Genomic DNA, 9571 nt, shown 5'->3' with positions numbered 1-9571 from the left:
AAGTTTACGAAAATCTCCTCAAGACCATACAAATATTTTGAATTTTTCAACATGTCGCACGTCGGTTTTCCTTTCAGAGTCACCAACGTAATGAATTATTAAAGACAAGATAACAGTTGTCATGAAAATAAATTTTATACCATAATTTTCTATTGCATGTCTTTGACAAATAATAAGTTTAATATAATTAATAACAAAAATGTTTTGTCGCGTGAACGTTTATATTTTTATCCATTTAGAATCTTTAACAGCGACTACTTGTTTACGTAACGATAAGAATGAATGAAGAGGCTAATTCGATAGAAACTAGAATCAGGTTGCGCCCTAAAATAGAATCCTTCCACGTAAAGGCACAAGGTATTTAAATACCCTCTGAAAAGAGCCTACAACAACGACAAAAGCGGAGTGCACATTGCACCGCACTGGTCGTATCCTTTGTCCTATCTCTTAAACATGTTTTTTTTTTAAATCGTGCACCCTTATCTGGTTTTGGACAGTGTTTCACGAGATTTTTAATTTATAACATTATTTCAATTTTTTTAAATTTTGTATCTATCTTCATATTATGTTCAAAATTCTTGACTTCAAACTATTATTTTCATTTCTTCCTGTTTATTTTGATCACATCACACAACTATGGCCCTGCAGTATTTGAGAAACGCAGGCCTATCTTTATCGTCATTTATTAGTGAGACGATACTGTCCTTACTAAATGTTTTTCCTTGCAAGAGCACGGACTCTCATCGAAGTCTTCCGAATGCGGGACAGTTGGCCACAACGTGCACCAGGGTCTGGTCCACCCGTGGCTCAGAGATGGTTAAAAGTTGCAAGCTTAAATCTAAACGCCCGCCACGCAGACATTGCTGTCCTTAGTTGGTTCTCAGTTCCGAAAAAGCTGATGGTACGCCCTGAACCGGGTCTCTTTTAGTCCAAGTCGGACCACGCTTGATACCACCCACACTATCATCACTTTGCGGGCACCTATCCCCCAACTGTGGAACACGCCTATTGGAAGTTCTAGCAACTCCACACGAAGTCTGCTGATCACCTAGATTAACGATCGATTAAATTATCGGACAGAAATAAAACATTTTTATCATAGCTCAGTTTGAATAGAGTTATATAGTCGCATTATTATTAAAATCGTAGTATTATTAAAGTGCAACTTAATTTTTTAAAATAATAAATTTGTCGTTTTTGGTCTCTCTTACATACATACTCTACAATTGTGGCAGAATCCTCTAATGTATGAGTAAATAAGCTAAATTACTTTTTACAATACTATTCTTGCTATTAACTATATTTTCTTATGGTCTATTGTTTTATATCTGTGTATCTTGTTGGAAATTAGAAAAATTTTTAAAGATCTGGAAAGACCGCAGAACAACCAGAAACACAAATGTTCGTTCATTCATGTGGTCTTTTCTTTCTTTCTATACGGATCTGAGACCTGGACGCTGAGGTTTCTGGACCATCGGAAAATTGACGCCTATAATGCTTGAGATGGATACTCAGAATCCCGTGTACGGCTCATCGAACCAACGTTTCGATCCTCAAAGAATTAAACATAAGAGTCAGATTATCGTCGACTGTGCAAATACGAATCCTCAAGTTCTTTGGACATGTCACTCGTTATAAGGACTCAATGGAACGTTCGGCGGTGCAAAGCAAAGTGGAAGGTAATCAATCTCGTGGACGCTATCCTAAAAGATGTATAGATCTTATTAAAACTGCCACTAAAAACTCAGAAAATTAGAATTCCGTCCAGCGAATTAAGCAACAAGCGACGTATAGCGATAGCAGCGGGGGCATCTGAACCAATTGCGGCATGACCACAACCCTTCTGACAAGAGTACACCACTGAGAATAATATCTAATTAACATTTAGTGCCTATTTTACTATATTATATCAATTCTTTTATTTCGTTTATTATCTACTAACATCTTTAATAGAAAATTTAAAATTTCTTAGATAACTGAAGACTATCTTGATGTTTATATATAATATATATAATTCTATCTTTATACATGTTCTATTTTTTTCAAGTGCAACTTTATTCATACATATGATAATATTGACATGAGCAAAATAAATAAATAAATTTATCCAAGATTATATTTGGGCAAAATTAGAGCCAAGAGATTTTCTATTCGTAACATATTCATCTGATTACAAGACATGATATGCCGGATTGACAGAGAGGAAATAGTTATTTCTAGTAGTAAAAAAGAGGAGGACGAGGGGACTTTACCTCAAAATCGCGTAACTACGAATAAGGACAGGAATTAGATTGATGTAACAGCTCGAATGAATAAAGAAAATCCCAAAAAAAATCGAAATGGAATTACTGCGGCCGGCCCCTTTTTTGCTGCATAAATTATCGAAGATTATTTTAATTAAAAAGATTTATTTCCCATTGTTGTATCTGTAATTAAACGTAATTATTCGCTGTATGCGTTTACTTGGGTTGACATTGGAAAATACGTAATTAGTTAATATTCTTATCGTACTTAAAATTAATAAAACATATTTGTAGCTGACTAACAAAGTTTCGGTAGTGTAGATATGAAGCTACATATTTTGAGCTTACAGATTATTTTACAATATTTTTATGTCTAATCACTAAAATCAATTCAACTTATTTGGTTGTTAAAATAAAAACACTGATTTAATATAAAAACATCACAAATATTACTTGTAATATCTTTGCAGCCCTCCTAATCTTTCTTTATTTTTCTTTCTCCTAAATAATAATCTTGAATAGGTCAATTCTCAATAACGTCAACTTAGAAACTCGTTTTATTTTAAATTAAAGCAAACAGAATTTTCTTTTTAAATTATTTTTTTATTTGTTTGTACCTTATTTGTTGTTCTGATCAGCACGGTTTGCAATTATGAAAAAAAAAACACTTCCATTCTATAAATTTTCATCTTATATAGGAACCCCATGTACAACCAGAGACGCAAATTTATCGCAAAAAGATCTATCGCAAACCAGATCTTAACCAGTTTTATTACTATAATAAATTATTAATTCTCTACTTATAGTTATTTTATTATATGTTATTATGTTTAAAAAAGCCATCTGAGTATATTTCAGGCTCTTCTCTGGTGAGAGCGCATTTGAAACCCTGGAGGCTTTACGTAGAAGGATGCGATTATATGTTTCCTCCGAAATGAACTTCTCATGCACTTTTCTCGTGACGTTAACAAGTATTCACTATTTTATAATATATTGTACGAGCAACAATATATATAAAACAAGGCAATATGTATAATATAAAGAGAAAAATTAAAATATAAAGAGAAGAAAGAATGGTATCGTATAAAAGGAAAAATGGATATGAAAGGAAAAGAAAGAAGAATTGCAGGAAGAAAGAAAATAAAGAAATGAAAAATCAAAGGAGGAACAATAGAAGAGGGCGAAAAAGTATTAAATAAAAACAAAGTCCCTGTCTCATAATAGATAGGGGGGTACGAAAACGACTTATAAAGTGAAAAAAAAGTATTCACTATAAATCATCCTATGTAGATTAAAATTTGAATAAATGATTACGTTATAAAACATTTTAATTAATTATATCAAACGTATTATTTACCAAAGTAATAGAAAATTGTTTTACATGACTTATTTTAATGAGGACTGTTATCCTTACCCTTAAACCATTACATGGTTGACTTTTAAAAGAGAACGGACGTGTGACATGTTGAAAAATTCTAAATATCTAAGTGCTCCGGATGAGATATTAATATTATATTTCAATCTGAGAGACCTTCAGGTAAAAAAATTTATAAAACATGGTGATAAGCCAGCATTGGTAAGTTTTCATAACTACTAGATTTTATTAGATTTATAAGTTTTTTCGAGAAGCATGTAAAAATCGTTATTTAAGGAAAGTACATACAAAAAGTGTTATAAATATACGAACGAATATGTTTAAGCATAAAATATTAGGATAGTAGGAATGGAGAATTCAAATAACTAGATCAAATCAGACAAGGTATTAGTTTTGGTTCTGTCAAATTAAATAACGAGTTTAATAATAAATAACGCGCTTTATTACTAATTACGGCTTAATAAATTTATTCACAGAAGCTCAATTGTACATAAAAATAATTATAGTTATTTTTTTATTCATATTATAATAAACTGCGGTTTGAAAATTTTATGTCAGTAATATTTATGTAACTCTCTATAATTTTTTGATACTATCAGTAGATAGGTATCTTTTATAATAATAGGTTGTCAAATATCTCCCTTCCGCCTTTTTGTCTTTTGAATTTCGCGGCTATGTACAAAGCGCTACAGAGCTCGTATCTGGCAATACTATACATAATTTGTAAGGTCTTGACATAACCTACAAAACGACGCTATGCATGATTAGTTTGGATATTGCGTTCAACAGTTATAGACGTGTAAACATGGAGTTCACTAATACCGAAATTCGCGCTATTTTAAAGTTTTCCTTCGTTAAAGGCAAATCCGCTAGAGAAACGTTCCGTGAGATTAATGGTGTTTTGGGGGATGGTACTCTATCACTTCGAACCGCGGAGGAATGGTTTCGACGATTCAGAGCCGGCGAAAACGACACCATGGATAAGCCAGCAGGCGGAAGACCTGTGACGACAAATACCGATCAAATCATGGACTACATCGAGTTAGACCGGCATGTGGCATCTCGTGACATCGCCCAGGAGATGGGAGTTAGTCACCAAACCATTTTAAACCATCTGCAGAAGGCTGGATACAAAAAAAAGCTTGATGTTTGGGTGCCGCATAATTTGACGCAAAAAAACCTTCTGGACCGAATTAACGCCTGCGATATGCTGCTGAAACGGAACGAGCTCGACCCATTCTTGAAGCGGATGGTGACTGGCGACGAAAAATGGATCACATACGACAATATCAAGCGAAAACAGTGGCCAAGCCGGGATTGACGGCCAGGAAGGTTTTGCTGTGTGTTTGGTGGGATTGGAAGGGAATCATCCACTATGAGCTGCTCCCATATGGCCAGACGCTTAATTCTACCATCTACTGCGAACAACTGGACCGCTTGAAGCAGGCGATCGACCAGAAGCGTCCAGAATTGGCCAACAGGAAGGGTGTAGTGTTCCATCAGGACAACGCCAGACCACACACTTCGTTAATGACTCGTCAGAAGCTACGGGAGCTCGGATGGGAGGTTTTATCACATCCACCATATAGCCCGGACATAGCGCCAAGTGATTACCACCTGTTCCTGTCCATGGCGAACGAACTTGGTGGTGTAAAGTTGAACTCAAAAGAGGTTTGTGAAAAGTGGCTTTCCGAGTTCTTCGCAAATAAGGAGGGGGGCTTCTACGAGGGAGGTATTATGAAGTTTCCGTCTAGATGGAAACAGATTATCGAACAAAACGGCGCATATTTGAACTAAATCCGATCACTGTAACACTTTTTATAAAGCATTGAATAAAGAGCAAAAAAGCGGAAGGGAGATATTTGACAACCTTATATGTTTCATCATCATTATCATCATTATTTCAGCCGAAATACTTCCACTGTTGGACATAGCCCTCCTAGCCGGACGATCTCAATAAAGTCGTCTGTAACCATCTGGTTATTGCAAGGAACGACAGCGTCCACAACCATGAATTTTTTTCTTCCCGGACGCAGTATCACTCTAACGCATTCGCCGGGAAACTTCCGCTGAACACATGCTCACGAGGCATGGGAGATTCTCTGTGCATCTGTATAGGTGCAAGTTCATGGAGAATCCATCGTGCACCTGTGACGGTTGATGCATTTCACATAATATAAACGAGATTAAAGGACCGTTATAGTATTTTTAATTTTTGACTTTCGCGGTAAACGAACCGACTCTGAACAAACGACCGGGTGCAGTGTGACTCTTCCAATATATAAATCGCTACTTGGATATTTATCCCTTGTATAACAGCGTGTGGCGTAAGCTACTTCATCCTACGAACATGTGGTAAAACAATAGCATTAACCCTAAAAATTTATATTTGTTAAATAAAGCACAGGGTCTCACACCAAGATCTCGTAAGTAAACTATGTATGTAGAAGAAAATACATAATTTTGTTTTGACAATTTCACTCTGGTCTAATGTCTATTTATTGATGCAATGGTTCCTGACTGTTTAGGTCTGTGACGGGATTGCACATTGATTTAATATCCACTATTTCCATGTCCACGGTTTGTTAGATTGTTACATTTTGCGATAAGATAATTTTAATAGTTTACTAAAAAAGTTTTCTTAATTAACAGATTTAAGAATATAAGAGACATTTTCCAAGCGTATGGGATGAATGAAACTACCGCGATTATAGCATTAAATTCACTCATCAATGGAATGAAGTGTAAACATGGGAGCGTTGGAAATGTGGTTAAAAAGTGCAACACTTAAGGTAATATGCTACTTAAATTATATGAAACTGTATGTGAAGTGACTTCTCAAACACCTAAAAGTTCAATAATCCAGCAAATTTCCCTGTTACCTTATATGTGTATAATATGCTCATGAATTATTAAATAACTTAAATACCACATTATCATTTTACTTATAATTCTACAGTTTCATTATCAGATTTCAGCTTTTATTTAAAAGTTTTTGCCACAACGATTATATTAAATATAGTTTACTTTCAGATCGTGGACATGGAAACTCGTGAGCCGTTAGGACCAAAGAGGTGAAATATGTTGCAAAAGTCGAACTCTAATGAGCGATTATTTAGAAAAAAGACTACAGATATAATTTTGATGAAGAAGGCGTTTCTAAATCCGATGATGTTGGATACTGTGATGATGCAGAATAATTGTACGTAGTAGATCGGTTGAAAGTATTAAAAAATAGCTTTCTACTTTTTAAAATTAATAGTTTTTAAAACGTAAATTTTTCCATACCAAATGTATGTATACCGCGTACCTTGCGTATGCAAAAATATCGTCACGTGGCGCGGGGCAGCTGGGTAGTGGTGGCGATGCCCTTTGAACTTGACCTCAGTCTTACGTCACGGTCGATTAGAAATGCATGCGCCGCGTGCGTCTTCCGCCCCCGTTTCCGCGTAACCGTATTTCGATTCGTGAGTGCCCACAGAAAACAGCACCGCGATACCATACCGTTACACAAATATTGTGGACACAGAGATGGTGCGAGCGCTGTTATGGTGACAAGGTTCACGAAGCCTGCCGCAAGTGTGCACGGCTACCTCCTAACGTACAGCCCTCTATATTCGAATGTTGATGCGCGCTGTTAGCCGTTTTGGCTTTTACAGGTTCATCGGACCGTACAGCCCTCATATAACACGGTTTCGCTATAACACGATTCTTGAATTGCGGGAACCTTCTTACAGCAATGAATCTTCTAACACAGTTTCGCTATAACGTGATGAGAAAACAATGCAAGCACGAGGCGATAAGCCTCATGCGTATTGGGTATTCCAAGGCATGCACCGGCACTTGAGACGATAGCCAACGCAGACTGTTTAGTTTTTGGTGGAGTTTAACAGGTTAAGTAGGCAATTTTAGAGACAACATCTCTGATATCTCATATCATCTGATCATCATCAACGATACGAGCTGGAGCACAAAAATTAAAACGCTTGAATGAAAGATAGGCACAGTTTATTTTAAAAGTCATCCGCCGACAACTTCAGATACAACAACGCCGCAACATAAATTATTTGTCATGCGAATGAAATAATTTTTACATGAAACTTTCACCACTCATTTGTACATATTATATTAAACATTGATTCAAAATTAATATTAAATGGTCTTGAATTTAATATTCCGACACGCACTAAAGATTTAATGCAAATTCACAAAGAACAACACATACGTCACTTGACGCCGTTTGCTATTATTATATTTCATAATATTTTTAAGCGTGAGATGAGGTTTTTGACAACCGCCTACTAATCATACGGGGCGCGTCCTTAACGCCGAATTAAAAAAAATGTTTTTAATTAATTTTGGGGACGTATCTTTTTGTACTATCTCTGGGTCTCATACAACACGAAATTTTCTTAAAACCTAACGACCGCGTAGTAGGTGGGTTACTTGTTCAACTTCATTCTCAGAGCATCTTTAAAATCATGCCACAATCTTTATACCACCTCGCACCCCAAAGGTTGTTAGTGTTGAACAAATATTATAAAAACATTAATATTAAGTAGCGTTTAGTTATAAGTTAGAGCTCAACATTTTGTCTGTGCTCGTAGTTCCATCATTAGGTATTTCTTATTATTTTTCACTTTGTTTTTTTTTATCTCCTTTTTTTGTTTAACAATGCTTTAAATTTTCTTACTCCGTTCTGACAGTAAACAATCACATCAAATGCTTTCGGTTTCTTCCCTTCCTTCATCGCAAGCCATCTTTGGGTTTACTGTCAGCGGAGCAAATTGTAAATATATTTATATATGTATATTATAATTGTGACCTTTATTCATAGGTGCGAGTTTTATACTAAAAATAAACTTCGGTCATTGAGGATAAATCTATTCGTACCTCGCACCGGAAGGAACACATCCTGTCAACTACCGGCGCTTCCTGCTTTCGACCTGCTGCCGCCTGACCAGTCCTGGGAGATCGTGCGGCTGCTTATCACCACCATCAAGAGAGTACCGAACTGCGGTGTAAAATCAGATCAGGCATTCTGCCCACTGCCCTTTTGATTTAAATATATTTTTTCCTGTTGCCGAATCTTTTCACGTTACCAACTACAGCTAATACGGTAAACTTGTGCCTACGTCTTCGATTAAGACAATGTTAGGCAACACAGTGATTGCTCGATCACGGGCAATTTCAACCTAGATCTAGCGATAGTGGTCGTCTGCCGTGGCACACAGTGCGCGAAGAAGATGAGATATAGGAGTTTTTTGAAGCCAATCCAGCTGCGAGTACCAATGACGCCGCTGTTATTGTATCGCAATATTTCGCATGTAGAGTCATTTATAACGAAGGGAATTAATTACCCATATCGCCTTCATCGTTTCCAAGAGCGTACCAATCCAGGTAATAATTGCGTAGTTTAAATTTGACTTCAATTGACCGAGTAAGAAAAAAGCGCGTGGAACTGTAGTAAGTAGTACAGAAATGTTAAATGCATGCATGGACGTTGTCGTTTTAGGAACTCCTTACAAAACAAATAAATAATAACAGACAAATAAATAACCGAGAGAGCAAAAATTATACTATTTTTTTATCGCTTACTGTTTTTATACTAAGATTGTGTGGGAGAAATTGTCTCGCGTGATAAAAACCGTCCATTGTACTTTTTTCTTTATTGTTATGCTAATATGTATATATTTTTTATCGTTTTCAACAAAAAGTATTAAATAAAGTAATAAAGAATCTACGTGTTATAAAAAAATTCACTTTACTTTTTGACACAATATTATGCCTGAGACAATTGATTTTCATCGTCAGCTCTGTTTCAACGAGCGTTAAACAAAGAGAGATGTAAACGATGTCTAGATGTAAGGATGGACGTTATTCACCACTGTGAGCTATGTATAGTGTACTTTTTTTAGTTTAGTTACTATATTTTTACTCATCTGACGATCAT

The sequence above is a fragment of the Battus philenor genome, unplaced genomic scaffold (genome assembly GCF_028537555.1).
Source record: "Battus philenor isolate CCGP_79_NKW_IND1 unplaced genomic scaffold, ilBatPhil1.0.hap1 SCAF_20, whole genome shotgun sequence".
Lineage (NCBI taxonomy): Eukaryota > Metazoa > Arthropoda > Insecta > Lepidoptera > Papilionidae > Battus > Battus philenor.
This window is presented reverse-complemented; position numbering follows the sequence as displayed.